This window comes from Lasioglossum baleicum, unplaced genomic scaffold (assembly GCF_051020765.1).
Source record: "Lasioglossum baleicum unplaced genomic scaffold, iyLasBale1 scaffold0055, whole genome shotgun sequence".
Taxonomy (NCBI): domain Eukaryota; kingdom Metazoa; phylum Arthropoda; class Insecta; order Hymenoptera; family Halictidae; genus Lasioglossum; species Lasioglossum baleicum.
Window position 1 is genome coordinate 424153 of NW_027469115.1, and position 18367 is coordinate 442519.

An 18367-nucleotide genomic window follows, 5' to 3' on the forward strand; every position below is an offset into this window, starting at 1 on the left:
CAGCACTAAGGCCGCTACGGGGAGCGAGACGCGCGGGCGGGACGTCGGAAAGCGCGTAGCGAAACAGAAAATCTTGGAATACGAATTGTTCAATATTATAACGATGAACTGATGAACTCTTTCAGATTTCCTGAAGCGAAGAAGCAATATGTTTGGATGCTCTTTGCGTTGAAATGTTCTCCGTGTTATTTCGGATCCACGTACAAAGCCCTATTTTTGGAAACTGTACTGAAAAAAATTTCTATAAAAACGTACGCTATTATTGTTTATGAAGTTTCAAAAGACAAATTGCAAAAAAGGGCCTGTACGCTACCCTGCATAAATACAGAGAATAGTTCAATATCAGAATTATCGAAAAATATTGTTTTTTCGCTTCACGAAGTTCTAAGTTCATCATTATAAAACTGAACGATTTGTATGCTACCGCGCTCTCCGTCATAGCGGTATTGCTATTCTTGTAAAAAAATTGTTTCTGAAATTTTATATTGTATAGGTGTTTGTAGATGTTTAAATTTTAAATACTGTTCAACTTTTGTTGGAAAGATTTTATCGTCAGATTATCGGAACCCCTGGAAAATCGTGACACTGCAGTTCTTTCACCGAAAAGCTGGTGAAAATTATTTTTACATGTAAATTATGTTGAAATAATGTAATTTGTTAATTTGATATAAATATGTAGATCGCGAAACTTTGTAATAAGTAAATATTAATATAAATATTTATTTTTAGCATTAATATTTATATGTATATTTGAAACAGTATTTATTTCTATGTTGCGTATATTTGTGCATTTAATAAATATTTAAAAGTAATCAATAATTCAGCAATTTTTCTTACGATTTTAGAACTTCATCAAGGATTTTGTTATACTTCCGTGTGAGTCCGCGTGTTCTATTTGATGTCATTTTATTCAGTATATATTGGCGAACAAAGTGCAAAAAGAATTGAATCTAACTTGATCTGACTCGAAGTTTTATAGCTAATTTAGTTAGAAGGTGATTGAGAATTGTAGCGCTCCATGCACGCCTGTACGTTCGCGTTCGACGGGCCTCCTCTTGAATTCTCGGAACCTCGTCGAAAGAACTGTTTAGATTATAGCCATTTGAAATGTTATGGCTATGCTGCAGATAAGCCTTCGACTAATTGTAAGTCCTCTGGTCCTCGTTCGCTGGCTTTTGACTGCATTCATTGTAACAGTGCGATCGAAGACTACAGAGCGAAATATTCAAAGGCGATTTTATATGCGTATAACGTTTAGTTAAATTTTTTAGTGTAAATTATATTGTGTGTAGTGTATTTTTTTTTAGTTTAAGTATTGTTTTGTGTAGTTTATGTTTAGTGCGTGTTAATTATGCTGTGTTAAGTTTATTATTCGTAAGACTAATTAAATTGGTTGGACTCATCTGGAATCAAACTAATCACCCGACAAAGATTATTCGACATAATGCAGGAGCACAAAGAGAAAAATATTAGTCAGAAATGGAAATGTCTGGAACAATTTTTCAATCAACAAAATTACACAGAAGAAGAGCGTCAAGCATTCAAGCATATTCAATCATCGTGATAGGGAAATATTACTTCAAGAACATTTTTGCAAAACGTTTTTAACAAAAATTAATTGTGAGTATCGTAATTATATATACATACAAAATATTGTTAACCTGTCATATCAACATATTTCATAAATCAGATTTTATATGTGTATTGCCGCTTTAGCAGTGATTATTATAAAAATTACCTACAGCATCAAAAAGTAGAGAAGATTTACGCTTTATAATCGTGGATGTTTCATCACTTTTGGATTATTCTCGGCAAAGTTATGCGAATTTGAAGATTGAGCCAATTTTAAATTAGCTCTGTCCGGCTTTTCCGGCTGTGCGACGCACAGTGGGGTATTTGGCCCGAAAAAGTGGAAAAAATTCTATTTCTAAATTTTTGCGTATGGCATAAAATTTTTATTGTTTGTTGTAGTTAAACGTCTGAAGAATAAGGCTGCAATATTATTTTTCCTATTTACTGATGAAACTACATCAGCAGATTCAACCGAAGAAAAAACATTATCTGAGGAATGGTAATAATTTAAAATTTTCTTATAATGTATATTTATTTACTAAAAAGTTTCGAGATTCGCATATTTTGCATAAAATAATAATTTACATCATTTCAATATAATTTATGTGCAAAAATAATTCTTTTCAGCTTTTCGGTGCAAATATTCTACTATCGCCACGGTTTTTCATGGGTTCTCGATAATCTGAGGAAAAAATGTTTCTAACAAAAGAAGAACAGTATTCAGTCGTCTACAAATTTCAATATGTAAAAGTTTAAAAAAAATTTTTTTTTCAAAAAATTGAGGTAAGTTTGATTTTTTAAATACTAAAATGTATTTTGGATTTCATAATGTTGTAGCTTATATAATATTATAACCTTGAGCCTATAAATAACGCTACAATAGTTTTTTCCACTTTTTCAGGCCAAATAACCCACTGTGCGACGTGTGCCAACCAGCTCAAGACATATTGCGAAAAAGCAATATTTTTGGATAATTTTGATATTGAAATATTCTCTATCTTTCTGCAGGGTAACGTACAGAGCCCTTTTTTGCAATTTGTCTATTGAAACTTTATAAACAATAATAGCATACGCTTTTATGGAAGAAATTTTTTCAATATTTTATGAAATTGTATTATAATTATAATTTTGAATGTATTTTTTATTATAGGAAGACAGAAGATCAAATGAACTTGTGTAATGAAAAAAAAAAAATAAAAATCGCTGCACGGAGACTCGAAGGCCAGCTCCAGATTGCGATTCATACACTCGACGGCTCGACAGCCGAATTTCAGTCTCGTTGCCGTAAAGTAAAGCAACGCAACATGGCAACATGGCAAGTGCTAAAAATAGATTGTGGCTGGCACAAGCTGGCACAAGCGCACAAGCAGCGCACACTCTCGAGAGATCCCCCCCACATGCCCGCCCGCGCGTCTCGCTCCCCGTGGCTGCCTTACCAGTGCTCGCAGCACTATGGCCGCTACGGGGAGCGAGACGCGCGGGCGGGACGTCGGAAAGCGCGTAACGAACCAGCCATCTTGGAATACGAATTGTTCAGTATTATAACGATGAACTCTTTCACATTTCCTGAAGCGAAGAAGCAATATTTTTGGATGCTCTTTGCGTTGAAATGATCTCGGTGTTATTCCGGATCAACGTACAGATCCTTTTTTTTGCAGTTTCTTGAAATTTTATAAACAATAGTAGCGTACGTTTTTGTAGAAGAAAATTTTTTCAGAAAATTTTTTCCAAAAAAGGGCTCTCAACGTTGATCCGGAATAACACGGAGAACATGTCAACGCAAAGAGCATCCAAAAATATTACTTCTTCGCTTCAGGAAATGGGAAATAGTTCATCGAAAAATCAAGCTGCTTGGTTATATCTCTCTCTTCGTCTCTCCTGCGAGCGACATATCTCCCTCTCCGTCACAGCCCTACAGGAGCACGGTTTATACCATGGGTATCTACCGTCGGTGCAAGAATAGCAGGAGACACGACGAAAGCGCTGCGGCGGAAAGTCGGGAAGCGCGACAGCGAAGCAGCCATGATGGCATACGAATTGTTCAGATGAACTCTTTCAGACTTCCTGAAGCGAAGAAGCAATATTTTTGGATGCTGTTTGCGTTGAAATGATCTCCGCGTTATTCCGGATCAACGTTCAGAGCCCTTTTTTGCAATTTGTTTCTTAAAATTTTATAAACAATAATAGCGTACGTTTTTATAGAAGAAAATTTTTTCAGAACATTTTTTCCAAAAAAGGGCTTTCAACGTTGATCCGGAATAACACGGAGAACATGTCAACGCAAAGAGCATCCAAAAATATTACTTCTTCGCTTCAGGAAATGGGAAATAGTTCATCGAAAAATCAAGCTGCTTGGTTATATCTCTGTCTTCGTCTCTCCTGCGAGCGACATATCTCCCTCTCCGTCGCAGCCCTACAGGAGCACGGTTTATACCATGGGTATCTACCGTCGGTGCAAGAATAGCAGGAGACACGACGAAAGCGCTGCGGCGGAAAGTCGGGAAGCGCGACAGCGAAGCAGCCATGATGGCATACGAATTGTTCAGATGAACTCTTTCAGACTTCCTGAAGCGAAGAAGCAATATTTTTGGATGCTGTTTGCGTTGAAATGATCTCCGCGTTATTCCGGATCAACGTTCAGAGCCCTTTTTTGCAATTTGTTTCTTAAAATTTTATAAACAATAATAGCGTACGTTTTTATAGAAGAAAATTTTTTCAGAACATTTTTTCCAAAAAAGGGCTTTCAACGTTGATCTGGAATAACACGGATAACATGTCAACGCAAAGAGCATCCAAAAATATTGCTTCTTCGCTTCAGGAAATGGAAAAGAGTTCATCGAAAAATCAAGCTGTTTTGTTATATCTCTGTCTTTGTCTCTCCTGCGAGCGACTGTTTCCTCTCTGTCTGACTCTGCAGGAGAGACAAGGCATTGTTTATCCTTTTCCCGGAATTTCTTCATTCTGCCGCATCTGTCGCTGAAGTCAGAAAAATTGTCCCTAGTGGGTCTCGCGCACCCTTAAGGGGGTAGTCTACCCTCGATTTGTAACTAGAAAATTACTAGAATCTTACTAGATTTTGGGTCGAAAATATGGGTTTCGTACTAAACGTTGTTTGACCTTATTAGAACAAATTGTGGGCTGTGTGAGGGCTCATTCGAAAGAGGAAGAATAGACGCAGCGCGCTTTTCTCACGAGGTTAACGAGATTATGTTAATAACTAATAATATGAGGGCCCAAAGTAGAGAAAAAATCTAGGAAAAAAATCCGCAGATTTCAATGCATTTTCTGTCTCTAAAAGACTTTTTTGACTTATGAGATGAGAAAGGCGCGCTGCGTTGAACCTTCCTCTTTCGAATGAGCCCTCGCACAGCCCACAATTTGTTCTAATAGGGTCAATCAACGTCTGGGCGCAGATCCATGTTTCGACCCATTTTTCTAGTAAGATTCTAGTTATTTGCTAGATATTTGCTATTTACTAGAATCTTACTAGATTTTCGATCGAAAAAGTGGGTCTGCGCGAATCGGTTGTTTGTCCTTATTTGAGCAGATTTTGGGCTGGCTGAGGGCTCATTCTAAAGAGAATGGTTCATCACACACGGGTCTGGTCATAATATAAGTCAAAAAGTCTTTTGGAGACAGAAAAATGCATTGAAATCTGCTGGTTTTTTTCCTAGATTTTTACTCTACTTTGGACACTCATATTATTAGATATAAACATAATCTCGTTAAAATCATGACCAGACCCGTGTGTGATGAACCTTCCTCTTTCGAATGAGCCCTCACCCAGCCCACAATTAGCTCAAATAAGGACAAACAACCGATTCGCGCAAACCCACGTTTCGAGCCATTTTTCTAGTAAGATTCTAGTTCCTTTCTAGTAAGTTCCCTTAAGGGGGTAGTCTACCCTGGATTTGTAACTAGAAAATACCTAGAATATTACTAGAAAAATGGCTCGAAACATGGGTTTGCTGGTTTTCAGTTAGTGTCCTTATTTGAGCAAATTTTGGACTGGGTGAGGGCTCATTCGAAAGAGGAAGGTTCACCGCAGGGGGCTCTGGTCATGAGGTTAACGAGAATATGTTTATATCTAATAATATTAGTGTCCAAAGTAGAGTAAACATCTAGGAAAAAAAACCAGCAGATTTCAATGCATTTTTCTGTCTCCAAAAGTCTTTTTGGCTGATGGGATGACCAGAGCCCCCTGCGGTGAACCTTCCTCTTTCGAATGAGCCCTCACCCAGCCCAAAATTTGCTCAAATGAGGACACTAACTGAAAACCAGGAAACCCATGTTTTCGACCCAAAATCTAGTAAGATCCTAGTAAATAGCAAATATCTAGCAAATAACTAGAATCTTACTAGATTTTGGGTCGAAAACATGGGTTTCCTGGTTTTCAGTTAGTGTCCTCATTTGAGCAAATTTTGGGCTGGGTGAGGGCTCATTCGAAAGAGGAAGGTTCACCGCAGGGGGCTCTGGTCATCCCATCAGCCAAAAAGACTTGTGGAGACAGAAAAATGCATTGAAATCTGCTGGTTTTTTTTCCTAGATGTTTACTCTACTTTGGACACTAATATTATTAGATATAAACATATTCTCGTTAACCTCATGACCAGAGCCCCCTGCGGTGAACCTTCCTCTTTCGAATGAGCCCTCACCCAGTCCAAAATTTGCTCAAATAAGGACACTAACTGAAAACCAGCAAACCCATGTTTCGAGCCATTTTTCTAGTAATATTCTAGGTATTTTCTAGTTACAAATCCAGGGTAGACTACCCCCTTAAGGGAGTAGTATACCCTCGATTTGTAACTAGAAAATCAGTGTGACCAACTTCTGTGCAAAAAAAGAGTTTGGTAACACTGATAAACACGCAACCTTAGACCATATATACCTATAGACCCGGCGCAGATAATTTGGCCCTCGGAAAAGATAAAGACGGTGTGACGTCACGTTCTCGAAAGATGTATAAGCTACCCTGATAGCACAACAGACTCCACGGGGAGTGACGAAAACGATTACAGGTAGACTCCACCTGGAACCAGTCCACGCGGAATGCAGCTTTCTGCAGTCCAGCTGGAACGCCACTCTATCCTGGATTCCGCTTCCCCGCAAGATGGCAGCACGGTCGCACTGATTAATGCGGCGAATGCCGTTATACAGGGCAGCGCCGTCGGTAAGGGCAGATCGCACTAATGTGGCAGATGTCGATAAAGTAGATTTCTATTGTACAAATATGTAGCAGTTTTCCTTTTTACCGACAATACTGATTTTTGAATGAATATTCAGTCATATGCAAGGAGAGAAAACGAAAAAAAAAATAATTTGTGCAAAATAAAAATTCTCTGCATCCATTGCAAGAGATGGAAGCTAAGATTAAAATGTCCCCATGCAAAAAAAGACAAAGTGTCGTATAAGGGAAAAGAAAATTTACTTTTTCTTATTTTTTAATACGCCGCAGGGAGTTGGTAAAGACACATGGACAATGACACAAGGAATATATATATATATATAATAAATATTATAATTTTTTATTATTACTATGCTTTATTATTGGACGAACACCTAAATATCTCTTCAGGTTATTGTGATGCAAAAAATATTTGTTACGTAACGTGCACGGTGTGCCAGATATTTGGTCCATTGACACCATGCGCATTACGTAACAAATATTTTTTGCATCACAATAACCTGAAGAGATATTTAGGTGTTCGTATTTAAACGGAACACCCTGTATATTGTGATTATTACACGTTGTTGCCTCTGCTTCCCGAAACTTGTGGCCCGTAGCACGTTCTGGCATAGGTGGGATACCTAAAAAATACAAAGAAAATCAGTAATGTACAATATATGCATGTGTGTTGAATGGCATAATTAGATATACGTACCACGCGAAAAATTAGAGGTCTTCCTCTTCCCCGGTTGCCGCAGCTTCCTTCTACTCCTTCCCTGGATAGCACATTATATTTATCCTCTGTTCTGTAAATTAGATTTTCAATTACACAGTGAGTAAAGGTGAGTATTTAATCTTCTTCGCTTATTGCTCATCTCAACGAATTTTCTAATTTCTGGTGCTACAATTACAAAAGGTCTTCTGACGTTTTTCATCAACTAATATACCTAACTGATTCAAATATTGCAATGATATTTATAAAAAATCGATTAAGTTGAACTACAAACAAAAGAATGTACTACCAGAAATAAAATAATTCGATGATGAGAAGCAAGTGAAGAAGATTAAATACTTGCCTTACTGAATTGGTTTAAGCCATCATTTTGCCGATTTAGAATATTGCTAAGCTAATTCTAATCTGAATGGGCCAAAGCTGAATTGTGTTGGATTTGTTTAAAGTGATAAATGATAATAATGATAATGAAAAGAGAGTGATAAAGTGATAAAGAAACAAACAATTTACTATTTTGGACTCTACATTGAAGTGAACATACTCGCCCCGTAGCACCTCATACGTGATGGCAAATGGCACTGTCGCGTGGTGTGCCGACAAGCGTTCTCACGCTTTTTCACGCGAAGATTTTCGGAGACATTTGAGCAAAATGAAACCGATTAACCAATATAAATATGTACAAATACCTTCCGTTCTTCCTTCCTTCCACGTAGTGCACGTAATCCAAGTAATCCACGTAATCACATAATCCAAGCAAGTCAATCTAATAAATAGTCAAATAGTCAAATGCCGCAACGCAGACCGCACTCGCGAGTGTAACGTGTAACCACAGAGCGAAGCTATGTAAATATATCTGTGATTGTGTCAAGAAAAACGCTGCATGTCACAATTTCAAAAAATTTCAGTTTATGCATTTATTGAACTTTATAGTGTAGGATTAGGTATTTACCAGAAAAAACGTAACGAAAATCAATACAAAAGGCTCGAAAAAATAATACAATTTATAACCAATGTCCTTGTCAAAGCATTAGTCATCAAAACTTTAAACGACAATATCTCGAAAGTGAAAGTACAATGTGACATGCGGCGGCGTCCTCCTGACAACCACAGATATTACGACCGAGCTAAGCGAACGAGAACTTGAGAACTGTTGAGAGTTGAGAGAATAACTGAAAACTGCTGAAAACTGAACGGCAGTTTCCCCTTCCCTGACGTATCGTCGTATCCGTGAGCGGTGTCGACCGCGCTTGCCCGTGTTGGTGCATGTTCGATTGCACGCGCGCTACACAACAAACGTACCTCTAGCATGTCCGTGTGACTACCTGCTCGACCGAACGCGTCGGCGACGCGTTCCTTCGATTTTCACCAATTTTCACGTTGCCGAAGTTTCGGAAGCATGAGGCGAAAAGTCGGAATCTGGAGACGGCGCGCATTTGAATCTCGGGCACAGCACGCGGCGCGACGCACATTTTGCTATAACTTTTGATCTAAAAGAGATATCGAAGAGAAATTAGGCCTAATTTTTTTTGAAAAATCGGTTTTAACGATGTAAAAAGAAATATATTTTGTATTTTTTAAATAATGGTTTCGTTGATTCTGAAGGTATAGCCGGAAAAGATGGTCAGAAGTATCCAACCAAATTTGTTTTTAGTCACGTCATGTTCAACAGAAAATTATGAAAAAATTCATGAATATTCTACCGAATAGCATACACTACTGAGATTTTTTTCAAAATTTTTGGTTGCAAAATCGATTTTTAAACAAATCGGAAAACATAAAATTGCCGATTTTATGTATATACATACATCAAAGTCTTCAGTTGACCACATTTATATTGTTACGTTAGTTGTGTCTCATCCTGATTATTAATGTGTATTTTTTCAGATTTTTCGGATTACGGAAACATGTTTTAAAAAATTGAAAACCTCCAAAAATTCCAAGAAAATGCATGTTTTGTATTGAAGTGTTAGAGACTCCAGTTTTATAAGAATTCAGTACTTGGATATTATTGAAGCAACCGTTCTTAATTTTTTTATAATTTTTTAGAGGTTGGGTAGTCGTTAACAAAACAAGTACATATATACGGCTGGGAATCTTCTGGCCCCGAATCGAATCCCGCATCTATAATCGTTTTGTTCGGTAAATATTTATTGCTTCGAGTTTTAATGAAAAGTTTAACCAAAAACATTTTTTAATTGTCTACATTTATTTTCAACTTAAAGAATTGATGCAGTTCGCGCTGTCGACTTTCGCTGTCCACTTTTTGTAATTGAAAAAAAAGAAACACAATTTAAGTTATGATTGCGAAGTGCAGAATGGTTTCGAGGTATTCGAAAATACCGCTACAGGTGGTCCCCTGTGTATCTATATCTTCGAGTAACTAATTACAAATTTTGTATCTATTATTCGTGATCCGAAATTTGTATCTAGGAGAAAAATTAAGGGCAAATTCGGAATCAGCGCAAAAAACTCTATAAGAATCATCCAACAGTAATTGTTGAAGAAATTTGGTGTTGCGGAGACTGTAAATCAAATGGGAAACTTTCTTCCAGCAGATCTATTAATGGGTCTATTAACTTTTTTCCGTGTAACATTTTGTTTATTTTCTCGTTTCTTTGTTATAATAAATGGAAGCTTATGTTAATTTGTTGTTCTTCATTCTTTAATAAGCCCCTTTTAATTTCCCATCAGTTTCAACTCCATAAAGTTATAGTTTTCTGTAAAATCCGTATCAATGCCTCCGGATCGGAACCTTTCTGCCAGGGGTTGTATTAATTCGAGTAACTGTAACTTTTTTAATGTTGGACTATATGGATTTGGACTTTTCGTGAGAAGTTGGAGAAATTAGTTTACTGCACGATGTGAAAAGATATGTAGTGGACATGGCGCGTTGGAAAGAGGGACTTTCCGGACGCGGAAATTTCATCCTTCTCAAGTGCGCGCTGTGGACGGTTGCATTGAGGGTTCGGTCGTAAAAGTGACGATTACCAGAACCCTGACTCAACCGTTGCAATGTCCTTGGCAGCGACGACTTTGAATTGTTTTGGGGAAGGAAACTTTCTCCTTACTCTTGAGGAACGGAGAATTCCTCCCCTTATTTTAACGGTCTTTCTCACGTTGCTAATCCTCCCACCAAAAAGGATTTTTACCAGTGGAAAAAAAGCTTGTGGCACTCGTTGAGAACGCATCGCTCTAGAGTTGCCCGCGCTACGTTAATTTATATCTCTGTACTTTGTTAGTACTCGATAGTCATTAACGTTTATAATCTAGTTTTCTCGTTATTGTTATTATTATTACATCTTGTTTTGTTTTGTTATTGTTACGTGTTATTGTTTTAATAAATATCTATATCGTTGTCTGTTAACCACGCGAAACATCATAGACACTGAATTACCCGTCATCCTAAAGATATTTTTCCAGAAATTGCAGTTGGCCGGAATTGTAGAGAAAATAGGTACTAAATGTTGCATTTCACAACTTTTTTATGTGGGGCCTATATTGAAAATTTAAAAGATAGTTATAATAATTAACCATTTGCAGCTGTTTTAATTTCGGAGCTGTTTTAACTCGAAAATGAAACATCTCGTTCTAGGTAGAATAATTTCGTTCTATACGATTCTTTTCATTTGATGGATATGAAATTGATTGTAATACCTCATACAATAATTAAAGGTTTAGTAATTGATTAGCTACCAACATGTTTAACAATGTAAACAATATTTTGCATAATGGGACAGCAATTTTTAGTGGTGATTTCGAGTCACCACTGGAGTGCTAAGGGTTAAAGATGGTAGAAATTGCAGGATATTACAACAATGACAAATATTATAAAGCAGATACGCTAACGTTACCGTTATCGCGTCAGAAGGAATAGCTGCAAGCTGCAAGTACAATTGTATAGAGTATAGAATTTCGGGGAAAACTGGGAAGAGAGGCAGGGTTGCCGGAGGATTAATTATGGCGTGGAAGAACCGACGCGACGGTGCCCGTAAGGATAATTACGGTCGCTTAGAGTGGCCGGACTATGGCAGGGTAAGACGTGGTTTCCCTCGGGTCTCAATTATCCATCGGGCCTTAATTTGTCCAGGCTGTTTGTCTCTCGATCAAGCCGGTTGGTCGAGGTCCTGGTACTGTACTTTGGAAATGAAATGGATGATTATGTGAAAATTTGCTTGTCAAACGAACATTCCGGGAAAAGGTTCAGGTAATTTCGTGCAGAAAATCCAGAGTTGTTTTGGTAACTACCCAGGAGTTATTGGCCTGAGTTTTTCGCGCTGATTCCGAATCTGTTTTCAATTTTTTTCCTATACGCACAGTTTTTCAGGAACAAGGCTTTGAAAAAAAAACATATTTTTCAACTTCAAACAAATATTGTGATGTTATTATAAAAGATATTGAATTGTTCTTTCTGGCAAAAGATTCTGTAGACTTTCCCGAATACAGTGATATCCAATATTAATACATTATGATTGATTAAACGTGTTTAATCAATGATTAAATACGGAGAGATTTCGTCGCGTCGGCGCACAGTGGAAAATTTGGACCAGACTCGATTCAAAATCAAAGAACTTTCGATAGAAATGAGGTAGAGCGATGAAATTTTTTAAAAATGAAAGCTGAAACTTTGCAGAATATGGGAAAAATAGGGAAGTTATGGTACGAACGTTTTTTAACCGAGAAAATTCGTTAAACATGTAGAATTTAAAGAAATCGATTTTGCAATATCCTGAGGTCGTAGACAAATTTTGAGACCAGATTTGAAATCGGCGTGAAAAAATCTACGGGAAATGATATATAGCAAAAATTAAAAAAAAATTTCCGCGCGTGGTATTGGAAAAACCACAATTTTCTCGAAATTGTGCAAGTTTAACGAATTTTCTCAACGTTAAAAAACGTTCTTACCATAATCTCCCTATTTTTCCCATATTCTGTAATGTTTCAGCTTTAATTTTTAAAAAATTTCATCGCTCTACCTTATTTCTATCAAAAGTTCTTCGATTTTGTCTCCGATTTGGACGAAAGGTCACACTGTGCGCCGTCTCCAGACTCTGACTTTTCGCCTCATGCTTTCGAAACTTCGGTAACGTGAAAACTCAGCCCGTCTGAGTGCCTGTTCAATTGCTTGCGCGCTACACACAAGCGTACCTCTACTCTGTCTGTGTGAACTACCTGCTCGACTGATCGACGCCGACGCGTTCCTTCGATTTTTACGTTGCCAAAGTTTCGGAAGCATGAGTCAGAAAGTCGGAATCTGGAGACGGCGCGCATTTGAATCCCGGCACAGCGAGCGACGCGGCGATAACAGAACATACGGACAATAGGACGTCCTTATATTCAATCTAATCCTCTTTGCTTATATTAGGGTATGTATTTGGATAATGGGGGTACGGATACGGGAGTCTCTACTGTATTCAAAGAACAAGTAGACATAATTGAAATCGTAATTCTAATTGCAATATTTTGTAGGACTCAATATAAATAGTACCGTATACTCATCTTTTTTTATCGATGAATATGATCACTAACTAAAATAAATTCCTAATAAGATAAAAAAATGTTAACAACGCATTAAAAAGTGTTAAAAACGCGACTGAACATGTTGGTGAAAGTCCCATTTGGGGGTGAACGGAACTTTTAAGCTAGTGCTTGAAGCGGGCCCTAGGATTCGGCAAGATCGCACATGTGGCGACCAGACCTTTGGGTTTCCCAGCCATCTGGAAACTATCGAAACGGTGTAGCTTCGAATAATTTTCTGCCAGGGCGGCGAAGACTTCGGTCACCGTAGCCAAGTGGTGCAATAAACACGGCCAGGTAACCCGACGCGCGTCGGCCAGCCAGACATATTGGCATGAAACCACTAACAAGTTAATTGCAGACCTTGTTTATTTTTCGTAATTGTTTCATGTAAATGACGCTAGCTGCTTCGTGTGGCGTTCTTCCGATTAAAAAAAGACTAATCTCAAGATAGAATTTGGACTGTGGATAGTGGATTTATTCAAAGTCTTCGAATAACGGCACAATCAATTTTCTACCGAAACCGAAATAATACCGGTAAGCCGAAAGAAGCACAGCCGATGTAGCCAGATGTATTTGGACCTTTTATACCGTTAATGTACTAAACTTTATACCGTAGCTACCTGCAACCGAACATACTCCTTGGTTTCAAATCCTTGCTTTAGTTTATTAAAAGGAAGTAGACTCGTTTTCAGGATTGCAAGGGTGCGGGATTCGCCTCTTATTCTCATCTCTCGATAATAATACAAACACGGGGTTTTCACTAGTCAAAAACGCTAGATAAAAGAACGATCTAGAACACTATCTGCCTCAAAAGTTCTATTTTTTCGTTTACGAGGCGTAATTGGCATTATTCAGCAGCATGTAGCTATGAAAATAGCTTGTATGCTCCCGAATAATGCAAATTACGGTGACGACTAATGCAAATTTCGCCTCGTAAACGGAAAATAGGACCTTTGAGGGAGATGGGGCCCTAGATCGATCTTTTATCTAGCGTTTTTAACTAGTGAGAAACCCCGTGTTTGTATTATTATCGAGAGATGAGAAGAGGCGAATCCTGCATCCTTGCAATCCTGGAAAAAGGCTATACGGGAACTGCAATTACTCGAATTAATATTCGGACGTTCTAAAAAAGACGAGAACTTTTTTAATACTGTACTAAACGATTTGAACTTTTTTGGGGAGCTACAGCAATTAGTTTACTACAGGATGTGAAAAGAAATTTTTTCAAAAATTGCAATTGATCGGGATTGTATGAAAAAATACTAAGAGTTGCATTTTACAACTTTTTTATGTGAGCCCATATTGAAAAATTGAAAAATACGCTTTGTAGATCTGTGTCGACTAAACATATTTTGAAAATTTCGTCAAAATCGGTTGACGTTGCAATGAGCTACAAACGTTTAAAGATGGTAAAAATCGCAGATTTTCAGCCTACATCGAAGAATTCTTACATCTTTCAAGGCCTGTCGTTTTTTCCCGCATCAACCGATTTCGATGAAACTTTCACAGTGCACATTATTTACGCAGGCCTACAAAACGTACTTTTTAAATTTTCAATATAGGCCCGCGCGAAAAAGTTGTAAAATGTAACTTTTAGTATTTTCTCTGCAATTCCGACCAAATGCAATTTTTGAAAAAATTTCTTTTCACATCCTGCAGTAAACTAATTGTTCCAGCTCCCCCAAAAAATTCAAATCGTATAGTACAATATTTAAAAAGTTATCATCTTCTTTAGATCGTCCGAATATTAATTCGTGTAACTGTACGTATTAGGGGATAATTAATGTATTACTAGTTTATTGATTTATGTGTAGGTTTACTCTTAATGTAACTGTAAAGAAAATTACGGCAAGGGGGGAAGAACGTAACATTCAATTTGTACATATAGTTTCCATCTCTCTTGCGATCGATGCAGACAATTTTTATTTTGCACAAAGATCCGCAGTCTAGGAAAAATAATATAGATATAATAGAAATAAATAAAATTTAATATTTTTTTATATCGGGTTTATTATTTCGTTTTCATTCAGAATCGGTATTTGGAAGTGTCGGTAAAAAGGAAGACTGCTACATATTTGTACAATGTGTAGAAATTCATTTCACCGACATTACCAACATTACTGACATAACCTCACCGACGGTGCTGCCCTGTATAACGGCATCCGCCGTTCCACACAGACTCCACGAGCTGCCTTCCATCTGGAAGGAAGAAGCTGCCCTCTAGATGCTGTGACGGCGGACTTTGTACACCTGTAATCGTTTTCGGAAGCCCACTGGCATGCAACTCCACACTCTTTCTAGATGTACTCCAACCATTGCTCCGAGCAGCCAGTAAGCGGCGTCTGGAACCATACTGCCCTCCAAATTCACTCCACGCTCTGGACTATTCCTGGCAGTTCCAAACTGTGCTATCAGGGTATGCTCATCGACAGTGCCTACGCTTGGCTTATATGGGGGGTGAGGGGGATCAGCGGGTGCGCCATGTACATGTACATACCCAGTACGCGGGAAGAATGGACAGGATAATTTCAAAGAATTTGACATTGTATCATGAAATTATCTATTATAAACTGTATTTGAGATACAGACGTTTATTCTGTATGTTTTATTAAGATATAAAGTAATAATAGTATTATATATATTAACTATTTTAGGAATCGCAGGTTACAAAATGGTTTTTTACATATAAATTGATCACATTTACAACATTTTAAGGTAGTACTGCTAGTTTTACACAATTTACATTTACCTCGCTTGTGATTAGTTATTGCATTGCTAGACTACGGATCTTTATGCATTTACAAAAAAATTGAGTAGATGAAATTCAAATTCGTTGAAAAATTGAAAATGTCAATACATGATTTCTGCTCTATTACAATCATTCAGGGAAGAAATAACATTCAATTTAATTTCTATTTCTTGCCATCGATGTATTGCTACACAAAATTTACACGGAGCAAGTGTATGATGGCGTAGCGTCGGCGTCGGTCTGCCGTTTCAGCCATTTTGAAATTATCTTAAGACTGCTTAAAACTTATCTTGTGACGTCACACCGTCCTTTATCTTTTCCGAGCTGTACTCTCGGTTTTCCTATACACATACTATACCTATGCCGGGTCTATGGGTATATATGGTCTAAGCACGCAACTGCCTGGCTCAGCTGGCTCTGCCCCCCACTCTGACGTACGCATCGGCTCCTAACGTTGCTTTTGTATATGTACCGTGCACGCGCTACACACAAGCGTACCCCTAGTCCGTCCGTGTGAGCTGCGTATTCGACTCGATGCGTTCCTTCGAAATACACGTTTTGCCGAAACGTGAAATCTGGAGGTAGCGCATTCGATTCCCGGCGCGGCGCGGCGAATGCTACCTCATCATTCTGGGTTGATCTGCAAAAATAAATAAATTTATACAAGTAAATATCTATTTCAGTTTTTATCTGAACTACGATACATACCAATTTTTTACACTGATTCGGGTCGTCCTGGTTTCATCTGCGCGAAAATGAATAAATTTATATAAATAAATTTGAATTTATTTCAATTTTAATCTAAACAACGATACATACCATTTTTTACTCTCCTTCGGGTCATCCTGTGTGTGTGATTTGATCTGCAAAAATGAATAATTTTATATAAATGAATTCAAATTTTATTTCAATTTTAATCTAAACAACGATACATACCATTTTCTTACGCTTCTTTAGGTCATCCTGTGGTTTGATCTGCAAAAATGAATACATTTATATAAACAAATATCTATTTAAATTTTTATCTAAACTACGACATGTACTTACCAATTTTTTATTCCCGTTGTCTTTTGGATTCCCAAGAAAAATTTTTAAGAATTTTTTTTTTTTTATTGTTTAACGTATAGGGAGTTTAATCTTTATGACGTGCCTCGGGATCATCGCAACCCTGAGGTGTGTGGGGACTCCCTCAGCCATGCCCCCGAAATTAATCAGGTGGCATGTGCAATGCCCGTCGGTGCGCCTGTGCGTGGTGGTGCAATGCACAGGTCGCACGAGGTCTACCCCACTAAAACTCTCCCTACACGCCGATCCTTGACCCTGGCGGGAGAGGAACTGTCCGAACCGACTTTACTTCGGTTAGGTCATCCTGGTTTGATCTGCAAAAAAATGAATACATTTATATAAACAAATATCTAATTAAATTTTTATCTAAACTACGATATATACCTATAATATAATATATACATACATATGTATAAGAAATGCTTGAAAGTTTATATACAAATCTATTTCTGAAAGGGCCCACCTCCCACCCCCGTCAAAGACGGTCCCTTTCATTTATTTAACAGCTCTTCATGTGCGCTGTGTTGCACTCGCCGGTGCAATCATGGTAGGCCATAAAACAGCTCTTCATGTGCGCTGTGTTGCACTCGCCGGTGCAATCGTGGTAGGCCATTAGGGTCGATTCATACCTCACCGGTTTCTGCAGCCGGGCCGATATTCTTACCCAGGTTTAAGTGGCACAGTTCATATCTGAGCGATTCCGGCGAATCGGCTCCGATTCTTTTCGTCGAGCCGGTGAGGCCATATCTCTCGAGCGGGTTGACAGCTCCACAGCAGGGAGCAGGGCTCTTAGCTGTGCGTGGCACAAAAAAAAGGTTTTTATGGGCTCTACAACTCCTTAGGTAAACTATCGGTAGTTCTCCTTTACAACATCATGGGAATAGGAAACGTTCCTGCCACTTGGTGAATTCTTATTAATAAATAATGATTTAAAATAATTATTAGGAACAATATTAGACATATCTTTGTTCTGCAAACGTTTCCACCGGTTCAAGTGTGAAAAAATGTTAAAAAATATAGTTGTATTCTAAGATTCTTTCTCTTCGAAATTCCGTTTTTCACATTATTTGTAACAACTTGTTGCCATCTTTCAGGTAACCTGTCAGGTAATTCCCGTATCCCAATGACTAATTAGCATTGAAATGCGACAGAACTTTTCTTCGAACCTAATATACGATATCAAAAATTATTTCAGATACACCGGAAAATAATAAAATATTCATTTTAGGGAAACCAATAGTGTCATTTCGCCTACTATGTACCTACTCTGCAACTCTGTACACAGCACCTAAAAATTTCATACGGCACACATGAGACGTGAAACACTCCAGTAACTACAAACAGCTGTTAGGTTTGAATTGTTTGTGACTTCGAGCCCATAAACTTGCTGAATATTCTTTAGATATTCTGAAATAAGGGTCGACAGCGTTTGTCTTAAAATTACACCTTTCACGTAGTGAGCAAACATTTTCCATTTGTTTATGTCCAACGCGAGTAGTCGAATACATTGCCCCGTACGAGCGATAGGGGAACAGCGTTACCGCCCTCTACTACGCGATTGTAG

General features: G+C 37.9%; 2 long non-coding RNA genes across 2 annotated transcripts; one reads left to right on the forward strand and one right to left on the reverse strand.

Annotated features, from left to right (window-relative positions):
• Window positions 1–865: 865 nt before the first annotated feature.
• Window positions 866–4547, forward strand: LOC143219556 (uncharacterized). The gene is made up of 5 exons (XR_013011384.1): window positions 866–1620; window positions 1972–2071; window positions 2200–2355; window positions 2474–2581; window positions 2723–4547. It is a non-coding gene; the product is annotated as an uncharacterized LOC143219556 (long non-coding RNA).
• A 2500-nt stretch (window positions 4548–7047) lies between these two features.
• Window positions 7048–8711, reverse strand: LOC143219558 (uncharacterized). Its single transcript, XR_013011385.1, has 3 exons — window positions 8159–8711; window positions 7455–7545; window positions 7048–7380 (listed from the first exon to the last, which is right to left on the reverse strand). It is a non-coding gene; the product is annotated as an uncharacterized LOC143219558 (long non-coding RNA).
• Window positions 8712–18367: the final 9656 nt, after the last annotated feature.